Genomic DNA, 18,085 nt, shown 5'->3' on the forward strand with positions numbered 1-18,085 from the left:
ATCTCAGAGGAAACTTCATCTGTCTAAATCTAATTTATTCTTGCTATATGCAAAGGCAATGTTATTCCATAAATGAGGCAGTATTCTTCTATTTTAAAACTTCACTCAAATTTACAGAGAAGCAATTTTTTAAAATGACAAGATAGAAAAAGTATTGCTTTTAGAGTCAGAAGTCTTCCTTTCAAATCCTGGCTCAACTACTTATTAACTATGTAATGTAGGCCAAGCCATTTAAACTTTGTGGAACTCAGTTTCTTTTATTTCCCTTCCACTTGAAAAGCATTTTTTGTGTCAAAGCAAGAACAGGTAATCACGGAGGATATGAATTACATAGAAATCCTGACACATATCCCATCCCAAGAGAAGGCTCCCTGACCACAACTCATTTTCATTCCAATTCTGGCTATTTTCTCCATTTCAACAGATCATTTTTCTTACTCTAGGAGAAGTTCAGAAAACTGCCATATTAAACTGTCACAAGAAAATAAGACAATAAAGGATTTTGAATAGTAGCAGCATTATCTGTCACAGAAATAGCTATCAAAAAATCTAGGCAATAATGAATTTAAGAGGTAATTTTATCCATCTTCTGGGACCAAATCTTTGAAATTCAAAAGATGCATTTGGCACATTCTAATATGTATACCAACCAATTATGATTGCAAATTTGGAATGCAGAGAGTTACCTAAAAACACAAAGTAAATCCTTCTCCAAAGCACAAGAATTAGCAATAGGTTAAAAAAGTTAAAAAGTCATTTTGAGGTCACAATGCAATAGAGTAATTAAAGAAATACTTGCTCTTAGTCTTAAAACACATATGCAAGGATATGATTACTTGGAATTAAACATTTTACTATTGCCCACCTCAAAATCAATATTTTAGTTAATAGGTTGCTTTTATCCTCTAATGCTATGAAACTGTTAGAAAAAGTCCTTTTTAAAATTCTTGAATAAAAATATGCATTAATTTATTATTCTCATGCTTTATTCATGAAGAATTATAAGCAGAGGAAAACTGATTAGTCCCTGTATCATAGTAAAGGAAAAATTTGAAAGGCATGTGTACTGAGAATGTTTACTTAGAGATAGTGGGATGGATTAAAGACTGCTTTTGGATACACAGCTAATGGTTCTTTGTTGAATTATTCCATAGTGATAAGAAAGTGAGCCTTTATTCCAATTTCTTTGTAATACCATAAAATTAATCATGAACATTAAATCACTATTAATTGTATAATGGGATAAAAGGGGAATGGGAAATAATGATAATAATAGCTAACATTAACATAGCTTTTTATGTTACATGGTGCTTTACATACATTATCTCATTTGATCTTCACAACAACTCTGTGAAATAGGTAGCTAATTAAAAACAGTAATGTATATCCTGCTTTACAAATCACTCAAGAAGGATTATTAGTCTTTGTGGCATCTAAGTGATGGAGAGCCAAGATTGTTGCCCAAAGCACAGTCAATAGCCACTAACTTATTATGTTTCTTTATATAATACAGTCATGATCAGTGTGATTAAGATATAAAAATTAAAATAAAATCATCTGCCTAAAGATACAAAGTAGACTAATTCTGTTCACTAAAATTAACTTTAAGGAACTGTCAAATTTTTACAAATTTATAAAACAAACATTAGAATATATGCTACCACATCGATAATACAAGCAGTATATAATAATGGAAGGAGAGCTAACTTTGAGTCTTTTACAAATAAATATTGGGTGAATGACCTTGGGCAAGGCATTTAACTTCTCAATTCCCCCAGAAAATTCAGACCTTAAACTAAAGAACATGCTAAAGAAAATTTGAAAATCTACATTGATAAAGGGAGTTTCAATACTGGGAGTTTTCTATACTGATGAAACCACAAGTCTAGACTAAAAATAGAGTAAATAAATAAACTTACTCATTAATGTTCCCAGCTTCTTACATGACATTAAAAATTCACCTTAGCACCTCATAAAAATTCATAGAATTTGAAACTAGAAAGGATTTTGGTAGGTATCTACCAGCTCATGTCTGGACTAAATACTGAGCTACTGGTCATCCAAACTTGGTATAAAGTAATCCAACAAAAGGGTTATTCAGTCAATAAACATTTGTTAAACACCCACTATATTTCAGTTACCGTGTTTAGTTAAGTTACTGTGTTAAGTTCTGGGATAAAAATTAAAAAGAGACAAAAGACAGCACTTACCCTCAAGAAACTCATTCTAATATAAAAGGAACTCACTACCTGCAGAGTTAAGCCATGACATTTTTGGTCTGAACTAATTGTTAGGTAGGTTTTTGTTTTATTTTGTTTTGTTTTTCCCTCCTTACATCAAGCTTGAATTTGCCTTTTTGAAATATTCACATATTGCCCCATTCTAACTCTCAACTCCTAACTGTTGATGAACAGTTGATGAAAAACTCAACTAATTGAGATAATTGCATTCCTCTCTAAGGATGCCAGAATGGTCTCATGCATCAATGTAAGAATACTGTGGCATGTACAATTTATTTGGCCCAATAATTAAAAATAAATCCTGTCACTTCCATTGATATCATCTTTTTTTTTTATATTTCTCATATCCATTAGTAAATGTCTTTAGCTATTCTAAGAATCTTTTTACATTGGCCATTATCAGTCATTATCTATCTTGCACTGAATAAACTGTACATGATCTACCTGACCAGTGAAAGAATATTGAATGTTGGCCACAATTGCTTTAAGGCAGCCATCAGCGATCCTTTTTAAGAGTCTGACCTCCTAACTGCTTAGCACATCTCATCACTACCAAATAAATTTACTCTATATTTCCCTCCAGGTCACTGCATGCATTCATGTATTAATGGTGTTACTATAGTAAGAGAATTAATAGTCCTAGGAACAGATGCTCATTTACAATAAGTACTACTGCAAGATCCAATTGGGCTTTATGCATGGCTGATAGCAAGTACTCCCCAAAGGGTTGTTCCTTAAATGTTCTCTATGTTGAGATTCACATTTTTGTAATTTTATTAAGTTGGAATTAACATTTGCTGGCTAATATAGCATCACTGATTGTGAACAGAATTATACTTTGGGACCTTTTAAAAGAATCTATTCATTCCCAGTATTAAACACTATCTTTTCCTGGTCAAATATAAACCAGGTTGGGTGAGTTCCAAAGGAAATTTCATCCTTTTTTTGGCCAAAAAGATTGATGGATCTGATATATAATTAAAATACTCTACAAGGGAAATGAGCTGCAAAGCAGCCAAGAGCAGATGCTGTGGTTCTCTCTCAGGATCTCCTATGAAAAGAAATAGTTCTCTCAGACACACAAAAAAACATATCTTAAAATTCTTTGCTATCTTCCTTGTTTTAAATCTTTGCTCCAAAACTATATTATGTGTAAGAGCAAATAGGAAATATAGATACAATAATAGCATATTTCAGGAGTCTTAAAAATAAAATTAGAGAATGCTAGACTTCATAAAGATCACCTAACTCAAATTCTTCAGTTTATATATGAGAAAAAATGAGTGCTGGATATAACACATGACTTAAAAGTCACAAAGGTAGTTGGTGACAGAGATTAAATGAAAAAGAAAATTCCTAACTCCCATTTCAGAACTCCCCCCCCCTTCATTCCACAAAGGCCTAATTAAGAAATTTTGCACCTGAGAAAAGAACCAAAAACTACTCCCAATATAGAGACTATTCCTTCCTTCATACCCAGTAGAACCTCACTATAGCTCCATTGAAACCAGCCTTCACCTTTTTTCTTAGAGTGCTGTCATTGACACTTTAAGTTTCCTATCTTGTGACAAATGTCCCAATCCTAAGCAAGGTCCAGTTCTTGGGTAAAGTCCTAGAATCCCTTCCCTAGTTACTACTGTGTAACAAAAAAAAATGTATTGTATCCACTCACCTATTAAAACGACTGCTTGTGTTTAATTTATATATTGGTTTTAATGAAGATGTGAGAAACCAAAAAGGTATTCTGACAAAAGGCAATATAAAAATAGATAAAATGAAGTATGTAAAATAACAATAATGTTTTAAAGAGAGACAATTTCTGGGATATCAGCCCAACAATTTGATGAACTAGGTACTTTTCTCAATAACAACCAATGACAGAGAAAAATGTGGCAGATACTGTTAGACAAAGAGATGTAGGAGGGGAGATTAGAGAGAGAAAGACAGAGATACATATACAGGGACAAAGAGAGGGAAAAGGAAAGAGAGATTACTTCAACAAGGTAAGGTCTTTAGCAATTACCACTGGAAAATATTAATAATTAAAGTCCTCACACATTACCCCTTCCCTAGCAACCTCCATTTCTCAATCATAGTTGCATATTCTGCATATCTCATTCCTATCTACTCCCTGCCCCACAATAAGAACACTGATTCTGAGGCACAGACATTTATTGCACCCATCTATGAAAAGATGAAGGCTGGTGAGTGAAAAGAAACTAATGACATTTTCTATTTCAGATGGTCCCTTAGACTAGATCTCCCAAAGTTGTGACACTCCATATGGAATATCTCGTCTACCTAACTGGATCTATTAGGCAAACCAGTCACCCTAAGTGAAAAAGACATTCTGAGGGACAGAGATGAGATAGCATGGGGCCAGAAAATTAAGAATGGTGCCTTAATCTGGATCACCATGGTCCCTCAGACCCCAAAGAAAATATAGAGAAGATCCTGAGTCCCAGAACCTGGAGAACACAGTACCTCCAAGATCATGGATCTTATGTCTATCCCAGACTTCAAAGACACAATTGAGGGAAGCCATCACTGGAGAAGTATTCCCAGTTTCCATGATACTGCCAATACCAATTATCACCAGTGCCAAAAATAAAGCAGGTAATCATATAATCCCCAGAAGTGACAGTGTCCTCCTGACCACTGGTTCTGCTTGCAACACAGCTCCTATAGTCATAATCCTACGAAAGTAACTGCTAAATGCTTCTCTGAGCAGAAGATCCCCTCCCTGCCTCATCATCACCCATAGCTAATGAAGACCTGGAATAAAAGGTCCTTGTGACTAAAGTCCTTAAAATTAACAGATTTTGCAACTATGGTTACCAATAGAAATGATATTAAAGTAGATACATTATATTCTGCTTAGTGACTATATCCTGAGGACCCTATATGACTTGCAGCTGAAATCTTCTAAAGGAACTATTTTCATAATTTGAATGTAAACTCCCAAAAGTAAGAATTTCCATTATTTCAACTTCTTTAATTTTTTATTTCTCTCTATTATATGTAAAACAATTTATGACATTGGTTTTTAAAAACTTTTTGAATTGCAAATCGTCTCCCTCCATGCCTCTTCTCCATCCCATTAAGAAAGCAAGCAATTTGATATAGGTTATATATATGTAGTCAAATAAAACATATTTTCATGTTTTTTTTAATTTTTAATTTTGATACATATATATATATATATTGCTTTATGGATCATGTTGGGAGAGAAAAATCAGAGCAAAAGGGAAAAACCAAGAGAGAGATTAAAACAAAATAGAAAAAGAAATGAATATATCATCTGTTGATTTATCTTCAGTTTCTTAATTCTTTTTTCTGGATGCAAATGGCATTTTCTATCCAAAGTCTATTGGGATTGCATTAGATCTCTGAACCATTCAGAAGAACCAAGTTTTTCATAATTGATCATCACACATTCTTGCTATTATTATATACAATGTATTCCTGGTTGAGCTTGTTTGGCTCAGCATCAGTTCATGTAAATCTTTTCCGGCCTTTCTAAAATCAGCTTCTTTATCATTTTTATAGAGCCATTAATATTCCATTACCTTCATATACCACCACTTGTTTTAGCTACTCTTCATTTGATGGGCATCTTCTCATTTTCCAGTTCTTTGCCACCACAAAAGAGCTGCTAAAATATTTTTGCATATGTGGCTCCTTGTCCCACCTTTATGTTTTCCTTGGGATATAGACCCAGTGATGGCAATGCTGGGTCACAGGATGTGTACAAAACTCTTTTGGCACAGTTCCAGATTGCTCTCCAGAATGTTTGAATCATTTCACAACTCCACTAATAATGCATTAGTGTCCCAATTTTCCCATATCCCCTCCAACATTTATCATTATCTTGTCCTGTCAATTTAATCAACCTGAGAAGTGTGAGGTGGTTCCTCAGAGTTGTTTTAATTTGCATTTGTCTAATCAATAGTGATTCAGAACATTTTTTTCATATAACTCTAAATGGCTTTAATTTCTTCATCTGAAAATTATTCATATACTTTGACTATCAATTTGACTGTCAATTGAGGAATGACATATTCTTTTAAATGTGATATAGTTTTTTATATATTTTAGAAATGAGATCTTTATCAGAAATATTGGCTATAAAGATTTTTTCCCAGCTTTGTACTTTGCTTTTAATCTTGTTTCTTTTGGTTTTGTTGGTATAAAAACCTTTTAATTTAATGTAATCAAAGTTGTCCATTTTGGCTTTCATAATGTTCTCTATTTCTTCTTTGGTCACTAATTCCTCCTTTCTCCAAAGATCTGATAGGTAAATTACCCCTTGTTCTCCTAATTTGTGTATGGTATCATCCTTTATGTCCACATCATGGATCCATTTTGATCTTATTTTGGTATGGGGTGTGAGATGTAGGTCTATGCCCAATTTCTGACATATTATTTTCCAGTTTTTCCATGAATTTTTGTCAAATACTGAGTTCTTATTCCAGAACTGGAGTTTGGGGATTTGCAAATACTAGATTTCTATAGGCGTTGATTATTGTGTCATCTGTATTTAATCCATTCCTCTGATCTACCATTGTATTTCTTAGCCAGTACCAAATGGTTTTTGATGACTCCTGCTTTATAATGTAGTTTTAGGTTTGGTACTACCAAGCCACCATCTTTTGTATTTATTTCCCCACTAATTCCCTTGAAATTCTTGACCTTTTGTTCTTCCAGATGAATTTTGTTATTATTTTTTCTAGTTCTATAAAATAATGTTTTGGTAGTTTGATTGGTATGGCACTGAACAAGTAAACCAATTTAAGCAGAATTGTTATTTTTTTTTTAATTATGTTAGCTCGACCTAGTCATAAACAATCAATATTTTCCCAATTGTTTAGATCTGGCTTTATTTGTGTGAGAAGTGTTTTGTAATTGTCTTCATATACTTCTTGGGTTTCTCTTAGCAGTTAGACCTCCAACTATTTTATTTTATCTACAGTAATTTTAAATGGAATATGGTTTTCTATCTCTTGCTATTGGGCTTTATTAGTAATATATAAAAATGCTGATGATTTGCATGAGTTTATTTTATATCCTACAACTTTGGTAAAGCTATGAAAGTAGGTTTTTGAATTATTTTCTTGGTTTCTCTAAGTATATCAACCTACCAGCTGTAAAGAATGATAGTTTTATTTCCTCATTGACTAGTCTAATTCCTTTTTTCTTTTCTTATTGCTAAAGCAAACATTTATAGCACAATGTTAAATAACAGTGGTGATAATAAACATGCTTGTTTTACTCCTAATCTTATTGGGAATGTGTCCAGCTTCTCTCCATTACAAATACTGCTTGCTATAGGTTTTAGATAGATATTCTTATTATTTTAAGGAAAACTCCTTTCATCCTGATGCTCTCCAGTGTTTTTAGTAGGAATAGGGGCTGTATTTTGTCAAAAGCTTTTTCTACATTTAGTCAGATTATCATATCCTTTCTGTTGTCTTTATTATTGATATGGTCTATTATATTGAATCAGTCCTGCATTCCTAGTATAAATTCCATTTGGTCATAGTGTGTTATCCTGCTGATAAATTGCTGTAATCTCTTTGCTAATATTTTATTTGCAATTTTTGTGTCAATATTCATTAGGGAAATTGATCTATAATTTTCTTTCTCTATTTTGGCTCTTCCTGGTTTAGGTATCAGTGCCATATTTGTGTAATAGAAGAATTTGTCAGTACTCCTTCTTTACCAATTTTTCCAAATAGTTTACATAATATTGGAATTAATTGTTCTTTAAATGTTTGGTAAAATTCATTTGTGAATCCATCTGGCCCTAGAGATGTTTTCTTAGGAAATTCATTAATGACTTGTTCAATTTCTTTTTTTTTTTCTAAAATGGGACTATTTAAATAAGTTGTTTCCACTTTTTAAACCTGGACAATTATATTTTTGTAAAAATTCATCCATTGTAGTTAGATTGTCAGACTTGTCATAGAATTGGGCAAAAATAGTTCCTAATTATTATTTTAATTTCTTTCTCATTGGTGATAAGTTAACTCTTTTACTTTTTGATGCTGGTGATTTTTTTCTTTCCTTGTTCTGATCAAATAACCAAAAATTTATCGATTTTGTTAGTGTTTTTCATAAAATTGAAAAAGGATGGAATTCTGAAAAGATATATTTGAAATCAAGGACAGCATGGTGCTTATAGTTAAACACCTACTCACTGTGAGATAATGGTTCTCTACACATATACTTAATGTGATGGTGATGTAATGGTTATATGGTGCATGCTCAGTTGCTATGGTGATATAATCCTACTGAAGTATTTAAGGGTTGGGAGAACTGGGAATGAGCCTTTCAGTCACAGACACAGAGAAGACTGGGGACTCCATCTTTGACCATCCATCCTCATGAGTCTCCTGACTCCTTCACTCCTCTACTAAGACCAAGGACTCAGGCTGATGCAAAGGTCCTCCAGAAAGCTAGCCCACAGACATTACATAAAACTAAGTTTTATTATTAGTATTATTTATTAATTCAAAAATTTTCTTGATTTCTATTTTATTAATCCCTCCTGAGAGTTTCATAATTTCTAATTTGAGATTTAATTGGTGGTTTTTAATTTGTTCTTTTTCTAGCTTTTTTAGGTGCATACCCAATTCATTGATCTCCTCTTTTTCTATTTCATTCATGTAGCTATTTAGAGATATAAAATTTTTCCTTAGAACTGCTTTGATTGTATCCCATAGGTTTAGGTATGTTGTCTCATTATTGTCATTCTCTTGAATGAAATTGTGGATTGTTTCTGTCATTTTTATTTTGACCCACTCATTCTTTATAATTAGATTATTTAATTTCCAATTAGTTTTTAGTTTTCCTTTCTCTGGCCATTTATTGAATATAGTGTTTATTGCATTGTGATCTGAAAAGGAACTATTTACTATTTCTGCCTTTCTGCATTTGACTGTGAGGTTTTTATGACCTAATACATGGTCAATTTTTGTATAGGTGCTAGGTACTGCCAAGAAAAAGGTGTATTCCTTTCTTCCCTTTCAATTCTCTATAATATCTAAGTTTTCTAAAATCCTATTAACCTCCCTACTTTCTTTTTTTATTCATGTTGTCCATTTCTGAGAGGGGAAGATTGAGGACCCCACTAGAATAATTTTGCTGTCTATTTCTTCTTGTAACTGGCTTAAAAATCTTCTCTAGGAATTTACCTGATTTACTACTTCATTAGTTACAGTACCCTTTATCAACATGTTCTTTTCTTCCTTATTTCTTTAAGATCTATTTTTTTTTAACTTTTGCTTTATTTGATATCAGAATTACTATTCCTGCTTTTTTTTTTACTTGAGTTGAAGTCTAATAAATACTGTTCCAGCCTTTTATCTTTACTCTGTATGTGTCTCTTTGTTTCAAATATGTTTCTTATAAACAACATATTGTAGGATTCTTTTTTTTCAATCCACTCTGTTATTTGCTTCTGTTTTATGGGAAAGTTCATCCCATTCACATTCACATTACTAGCTCCGTATTTCTCTCTATCCTATTTTCTCCCCTGTTCTCTTTTGTTCTCTTTCCACCCTGTCCTTAGTCCTGTGATTTTTTTTTACCCACCTCACCCAATACATTATTTGCTATCACCTCTCCCCCTTTTCTTAGTGTTTTTTTTTTAACCCACCCCACTCACTACCTTATCTTCTATCACCTCTTCCTTCCTTCTCTTACCTTTTTCCCTAGTATTTCTGCCTTCTTTTCTATCTGGTCCTTTTCTTTTCTTTCCTCTTACTTTTACTATTTCTTTATAGTATTAGGTAAATTTCTATACCCAACTAAATGATTATGTTATTCTCTCTTAGAGCCCAAACTGATGACATCAAGCTTCAAACAAGATTCATCCCTCTCCATTCTTTCCCTGGATTGTAGGAAGTCTTTTACAGCTTTTCATGTGAACTAATTTTCCTTATTATTATTATTATATACTATTATATATTATTATTATTATACCTTCCCTTTCCTCTTTTTTCTAGTACAGACCCTTTTCCACCCCTTAATGTCTTTTTTTGTTATCACATCAGAGTTCATTCACAACCACATCTTCAGTCCATGACAGCCCCTTTCTGTCTGCCCCAGTAACCAATGCAATTCTCAAGAGTTATAGATATCATTTTCCCATCTATAGATATAAATTACTTAACCATTAAATAATATATATTTTCCCCTGTTTTCCTTTTTTTCTTTCATTTTCCAATCTGTTGACTCTCTCTCATGCCTATTTCTCATTTCTTTTTTCATTGTTTCTTCTACCTCTCTTTTAAAGGTTTTTATGAGTGTTCCAAGAAGCTTCTTTGTGCTGGAAACCAATTTATATTGCTCCTTGAGATTTCTTTTGTGAACATTCTGTTGTCATCCTAGTTTGTGCTTTGGTCTACCTAGTTTCCCAGAATTTGTCTTATGAGCTGGGAATGAAAGCTGCCTTACTGATTTGCTCCTCTACTGAGCCAGGACTGAGGGTTTTGCTATGATTTGCTATGATTAAGACTCTCTCACCAGCTTTCCCAGGGTCTGTCTGACCTGGGCTAAACACCATTTCTCCCCTAGTGAGACTGACTTTTCTTGAAGTCCTTCCAATCAATCTTGAGCTAGAGAGTGGTTTCATTACTGCATCATCTTGGTTCCATCTTTTCCTGCCTTTTTTTTTTCCCATAAATTTCCATGTTAATCATAGAAGGAAGGAAGGAAGGAAGGAAGGAAAGAAGGAAGGAAGAAGAGATTATCTGGAGATAAATAGCATTTTTCAGCATAAGTTCTTCAGAACTGTCTTAGATCACTGAGAGTTTCTGTCATTCACAGTTGATCATTGTGCAATATTGCTATTACTATATACCATGTTCTCCTGGTTCTGCTCACTTCACTTTACATCAATTCATGTAAGTCTTTCCATTTTTTTTTTTCTGAGAGCATACTGCTCATCATATCTTACAGCACAATTGTATTCCATCACAATCATCTATAACAATTTGTTCATTCAATACCCAGTTGATGGATACCCCCTCAATGTTCAATACTTTGTCACCACTAAAAGAGCTACAATGAATGTACTTATAGATTTTTTTCCTTTTTATTTTTTTTTAATCTCTTTGGAATATAGGACTAGGAGTGGCATTACTTGGTCAAAGGGTATGCATGGTTTTATAGCTCTTTGGACACAGTTACGAATTACTCTCCAAGAAATATGGACCAATTCACAACTCCACCAAGAGTGCATTTGTTTCTCAATTTTCCTACATCCCCACCATTTTTCATTTAGATGTGAGGTGTTAGTTCAAAGTTCTTTTCATTAATTTCTCTAATCACATAATTTTGAACATTTTTATATGATTATACATTGCTTTATTTCTTCTGAAAATTTTCTATTCATATCTTTTGATCATTTATAAATTGAGGAATGGTTCTTCTCTATGTATTTGAGAAATGAGGTCATTATCAGACAAATGTGCTATAATTGTTTTCACAGTTATGTTTACTATGTATTTCCCCCATCCTATTTTTGCTCTGATTATCCTTTTGTCTTTTTCCTTTCTATGTGCCCATTTTCAAAATGTTTTATATTTTATTATTGTCTCCTCCAATCTACCTTCTATTCTATTGGCCCCCCTTTCTATCATACCTTTCCCTTCCTATTTTCCTGTAAGCTAAGATAGGTTTTCAAACCAAACTGAGTGCATATGTTATTCCCTCTGTAATGAAAGCAATGTTCATATGCCCCCACTATCTCTCCCAGTTTCCCCTCCTCTGTAAAATCTATTTCACAATTCTTTTATGTCAGATATTTTTTCCTTTTCCCTTCTACCACTCCTTAATTTTATTATTTGGTTTAGGTAATTATCTCATATATTGCAACTCACCCATTTCATCATATCCTGATAATTAGAAAGATTTTAGGAGTTACATATATCATTTTCCCATATAGGAATAGTAATAGTTTAACTTTATTAAATCCCTTATGATTTATCTTTCTGGTTACCTTTCAATGCTTCTTTTATGTCTTATATTTGAAAGTCAAATTTTCTATTTTGTACTGTGGTTTTTCATCAAGAATACTTTAAAGTCCTTTATTTCAACTCTAAGATACCACTACACACCTGTCAGATTGGCTAAGATGACAGGAAAAAATAATGATGATTGTTGGAGGGGATGTGGGAAAACTGGGACATTGATGCATTGTTGGTGGAGTTGTGAACGAATCTAACCATTTTGGAGAGTAGTTTGGAACTATGCTCAAAAAGGTATCAAACTGTGCATACCCTTTGATCCAGCAGTGTTACTACTGGGATTATATCCCAAAGAGATTATAAAGAAGGGAAAGGGACCTGTATGTGCACGAATGTTTGTGGCAGCCCTTTTCGTAGTGGCTAGAAACTGGAAACTGAATGGATGTCCATCAATTGGAGAATGGCTGAATAAATTGTGGTATATGAATATTATGGAATATTACTGTTCTGTAAGAAATGACCAACAGGATGATTTCAGAAAGGCCTGGAGAGACTTACACGAACTGATGCTGAGTGAAATGAGCAGGACCAGGGAAATCATTATATACTTCAACAACAATACTATATGATGACCAGTTCTGATGCACCTGGCCATCCTCAGCAATGAGATCAACCAAATCATTTCCAATGGAGCAGTAATGAACTGAACCAACTATGCCCAGAGAAAGAACTTTGGGAGATAACTAAAAACCATTACATTGAATTCCCAATCCCTATATTTATGCCCACCTGCATTTTTGATTTCCTTCACAAGCTAATTGTACAATATTTCAAAGTCTGATTCTTTTTATACAGCAAAATAATGTTTTGGTCATGTATACTTATTGTGTATCTAATTTATATTTTAATGTATTTAACATCTACTGGTCATCCTGCCATCTAGGGGAGGGGGTGGGGGTAAGAGGTGAAAAATTGGAACAAGAGGTTTGCCAATTGTTAACGCTGTAAAGTTATCCATGCATATAACCTGTAAATAAAAGGCTATTAAATAAATAAAAATAAATAAAAAATAAAAAAATAAAATAAAGTCCTTTATTTCATCGAATATCCTTTTTTTTTCCTTGAAAGATTATACTCAGTTTTGTTGGTTTGGTGATTTTTTGTTGTAATCCTAGCTCTTTTGTCATCCAGAATGTTATCAAGCACTTCAATCCTTTAATGTAGAAATTATTAATTAATATCCTACCTGTTTCTCCATAATATTTGAATTGTTTCTTTTAGGCCACTCATAAAATTTTCAATTTGACTGGTGAGCTCTAGAACTTGGCTACAAAATTCTTGGGAGTTTTCATTTTGTGAGCTCTTTCATGAGGCCATTGATGAATTTTTTTTCAATATCCATTTTACCCTTTGGTTCTAATATCACGGCAGTTTTGCTTAACATTTTCTTTATTATTTAAATGTATTTCCCCCACAATTCAAATATTATGGAGAAACAGGTAGGATATTAATTAATAATTTCTACATTAAAGGATTGAAGTGCTTGATAACATTCTTTCCTCTCTTCTGAAGAGTATAGACAGTTTGATATAAATGACATATGTGCTATTATGTAAACATTTCTATATTAGTCAGAGTTGTGAAAGAAGAAATAGATGAAAAGGGAAAAAATGATAAAGTTAAAGTAAGTGAAAAAAATATCCTGATGGGCATTCTGAGTCCTTCAGTTCTTTATCTGATTATTAATAGCATTTTTCTTCCTAAATCCTTTGTGCTTGGCTTGAATCATTGTGTTGCTGAGATGAGCTGAGTCAATCATAATTAATCATTATACAATGTTGCTGAAACAGTGAGTTTTTGTGGTTCTCTTCATTTTACATTGCATCAGTTTACACAAGTTTTTCTTGTATTTGTGAAATCTGCCTGTTCATCATTTCTTATAGTACAACAGTATTTTATTACATTTATATACACAACTTGTTCAACCATTCTCCAGGTGATGGACATTCCCTCACTTTCCAATATTTTACCATCACAAAAAGGGCTGCTGTAAATATGTTTGCATGTGTAGGTCATTTTCACTTTTTAAAAAATCTTGTTGGGATATAGACCTAGTATATACAGTATATGCACAATTTGGTTGCCCTGTGGGCATAGTTTCAAATTGCTGTCAAGAATAGTTAGATTAGTTCACAGCTCCACCAACAATGTGTTAATATCCCAATTTTATCACAATCTTTCCAATACTTATCACTTATTTTTTGCCCAATCTGTTAAATAAATTTTTGAAAGATGATTTCTAGATTTTTTTTTATCATGGCATTCATGATTATTAAATTATCTGGTTTGGATCTATTTTCTTTTTTTATAGTAATAATTTGTAGTATTTATTTTTAATAAACATTGCTTTATGAATCATGTTGGTACAGAAAAAATAGAGCAAAAGAGAAAAACCATGGGAGAGTTAGGAAAAAAAAACAACAGGAAAAAAAAACAGAAGTGAACAAAGCATGTGTTGATTTACATTCAGTCTCCTTAGATCTTTTTCTAGATGCAGATGGCATTTTCTGTCCATAGTCTATTGGGACTACCTCAGATCACTGAACCACTGAGAAGAACCAAGCTTTTCATAATTGATCATCACACATTCTTGCTGTTATTGTGTACAATGTATTCCTGGTTCTGCTTGTTTTGTTCGGCATCAATAAAATCTTTCTAGGCCTTGCTATGATCAGCTTCTGCATCATTTTTTATAGAACAATAATATTCCATTATCTTCATGTACCACAGCTTGTTCAGCCACTTCCCAGTTGATGAGCACTGGATCTATTTTCTAGGGGAAATTTGGGACAGTAGGCAATGCTTGAACCTACTCTCATTTGAACTAAATAACAGAAGAATTATAGATATAAATACATATACACAAAAATAAATTACAGAAAAATGGGGAAAATAGGTGATTTCCTCCTATCAAGTCTATGAATGAACAGCAAAGGGGTGATAATTCAATGTCTTAGAAAAGTAAAAAGGAAGTATTAAAACTAAGGGATGATTATAGAACATAAACCCAGAAATATGACAGCATGTACAAAGAAAAAGTGAACAATCTTGTAAAAGACAAAAAAACACACAATTTGAAACACAGAGTACCTTATACTATGAGCATTATTGCTATCCAAAAATCTTCTCCTATGAATTGATGAATATAAGAGTATCATTAGAAAGAAAAGTACAATGGTGCAAGATCTACAATAGTCAACTGAATTGACTTGAAGTTTTGTTTCCATATAAAGGTTGAAAAAAGTCCATTTTAAAATAAGAATTTATTTTGTTCTTATCAATGAACTCCCAACTTAAGAAAGGAAACACCATAAATATGTATATTATCTGTTTAAATTATATCATATATTATTGTACTAATAATTATATAAATTATAAAATCTGCATAAATATTATTTTTAAAGGATGAACTGAAGATGGAAGTAATATTTAATTCTAAAGTCTACAGGGAGTCACTGCCATTTACTGAATTGGGGGAAAGGATGACATGGTTAGATTTAGATTATTGAAAAAAATAATTGGAAAAATTAATGCTAGATGAATGTAGGAAAATTCGAAAAGGGAGAAATCAATTAGGAGAATACTGCAATATTCCAAGCAGCTGCTGCTGTTGATGCCTGAACAACTTTTACTGGTATCTTGAACAATGGTAACAAGTTGTGATTATATAAGAGATAAACCTCATAATTGGATATCTTTAGAAGAATGGGATGTTACCTATCTTCCCATTCTCTGACTGCTTGTTCATATATCTGATTATTCATAAATCCTTTGGAACCTGGACCTCACTTTGGAGATCACTACTTTCAATCACAGAAATTAAAAGGCTAGAAAGAACTTTAGGGAAAAAGGTGGAGAAATAAGAAAGGAGAAGTCTGAACCTAAACCTAAAGTTTACTCCATGATGGCACAAATAGTAAAACTTAAAAATTCCTTATTAGTTTTATACTTCTAAAGGTTTCCCTTCTCAAACCTAACTCTGACACACTCCAGTGTTCATTTTTCAATGTAAATCCACTCTTAACAGAAATGTATTTTTATATTTACACCACTAGAGGGAACCAGTTGACAATCTTACACAAACTTTTCAAAGTTTGTGAGGAATTTTAAAAATTATTTTAGATATATCTTTTTTGAATAGCAGCTTTTTATTTTCAAAATATATGAAAGAGAGTTTTCAACACTCACCCTTGCAAAATCTTGTGTTCCAAATTTTTTCTTCCTCCCTTCCCCCTACCATCTCCCCTAGACAACAAGTAATCCAATATATGTTAAACATGTGCAATTCTTTTATACATATTTCTACTATTATTGTGCTGCACAAGAAAAATCAGATCGAAAAAGAAAAAAAATGAGAAAAAAAACAAACAAAAAGCAAACAACAAAAACGATGAAAATACTATGTTGTGTCATATTCAATTCCCAATGTCCTTTTTCTGGATGCAGACAGCTCCTCTTCATCATAAGTCTATTGAACTTGGTCTGAATCACCTCATTGTTGAAAACAGCCACATCCATTAAGATGTATTTTTAAATAAAATTTTAACTCCAAACTTAATCACCAATCAGAACAATTTAAACAGTTTTATATAAAAAGAGCAAGATACTTGTATAATTAAATGTCAATTACAATCGCTTTATGGAAAGACAAATGTATGCACATATCCATATATGTTTACATTTATTAAGGTAATGACAAATCTGTCTTATTTATTTGTATTCTTAATTGTGTTTCCATCACAGTATGTTCAAAATGTTTTATTGATGCTTTTTCCCCCCATAAATATCACTAGCCACTAATTTACTATCACTAACAACAACCTTAAATCAAATCTGAATAGCCTGGCAAAATAATTACTATAATATCCACAGCTGATAATGCATATCTCATTCAGAACTTCTAAAATACTGCATTTCTAAGAAAATTATGCCTTAATTTTCCATACCAATACCTCTCAATGTTTGTTAAAATTTCAGTTCTTAGAGCAGAAAATAAAAACCACCAGATGAAGAAAGTCTATTAACCAGACTGTTATTTACATTTGAATGGGACTGTCTTTGATCTAGTGAATAAATATATTGAATATGCATTGGAATTGGAAATAAACTAGAGTAATAATTGAAAAGCAGAAAGAAAGCAACACAGAGTACATTTGGGAAATTAAATAATTCTTTCAAGAAATTGAAGTTTCTCCCTGACAAAAATCCACCTTTAAAACCTAATTGTTCATTTTTTCTGTCTCCAATGATATTTCAAAAAATATCAGAACATCTGAAGAACTAAAATTTCAGGTAGCATTTTTGGAGAGATTTATGCTTTATAAAACACTTTACAAATAAATCATTGTATCTTTCACAACAATACTTATTATAAGAATATGTAATTAATATTTCCATTTATCATGGAGGAGCAAATTAAAATAAAGAGAGATGTAAAGTGACACCTAGGATTGCACAGAAAACAATAGGCATACATTAGATGATTTGAAGCAATTTCTGGTAATATTTTAGTAATATTTGGTAATATTTTACCAAGAATAATTTGCATACAATTAGAACAAAGGATAGTTTACCTCTTAGAATTTGCATGTCAAAAGAAGAACTGGAGTATATTATTAAACACAATACAGATAATTTTGATTATATTAAGTTAAAAAGTTTTGTACAAACAAAATCAATGCAGACAAGATTAGAAGGAAAGCAATAAACTGGAGGAAAAAATGTTACTTTCAAAAGTTCAGATAAAGGTCTCATTTCTAAAATATATAGAGAATGGACTCAAATTTATAAGAATTCAAGCCACTCTCTAAC

The sequence above is a fragment of the Sarcophilus harrisii genome, chromosome 4, assembly GCF_902635505.1.
Source record: "Sarcophilus harrisii chromosome 4, mSarHar1.11, whole genome shotgun sequence".
Lineage (NCBI taxonomy): Eukaryota > Metazoa > Chordata > Mammalia > Dasyuromorphia > Dasyuridae > Sarcophilus > Sarcophilus harrisii.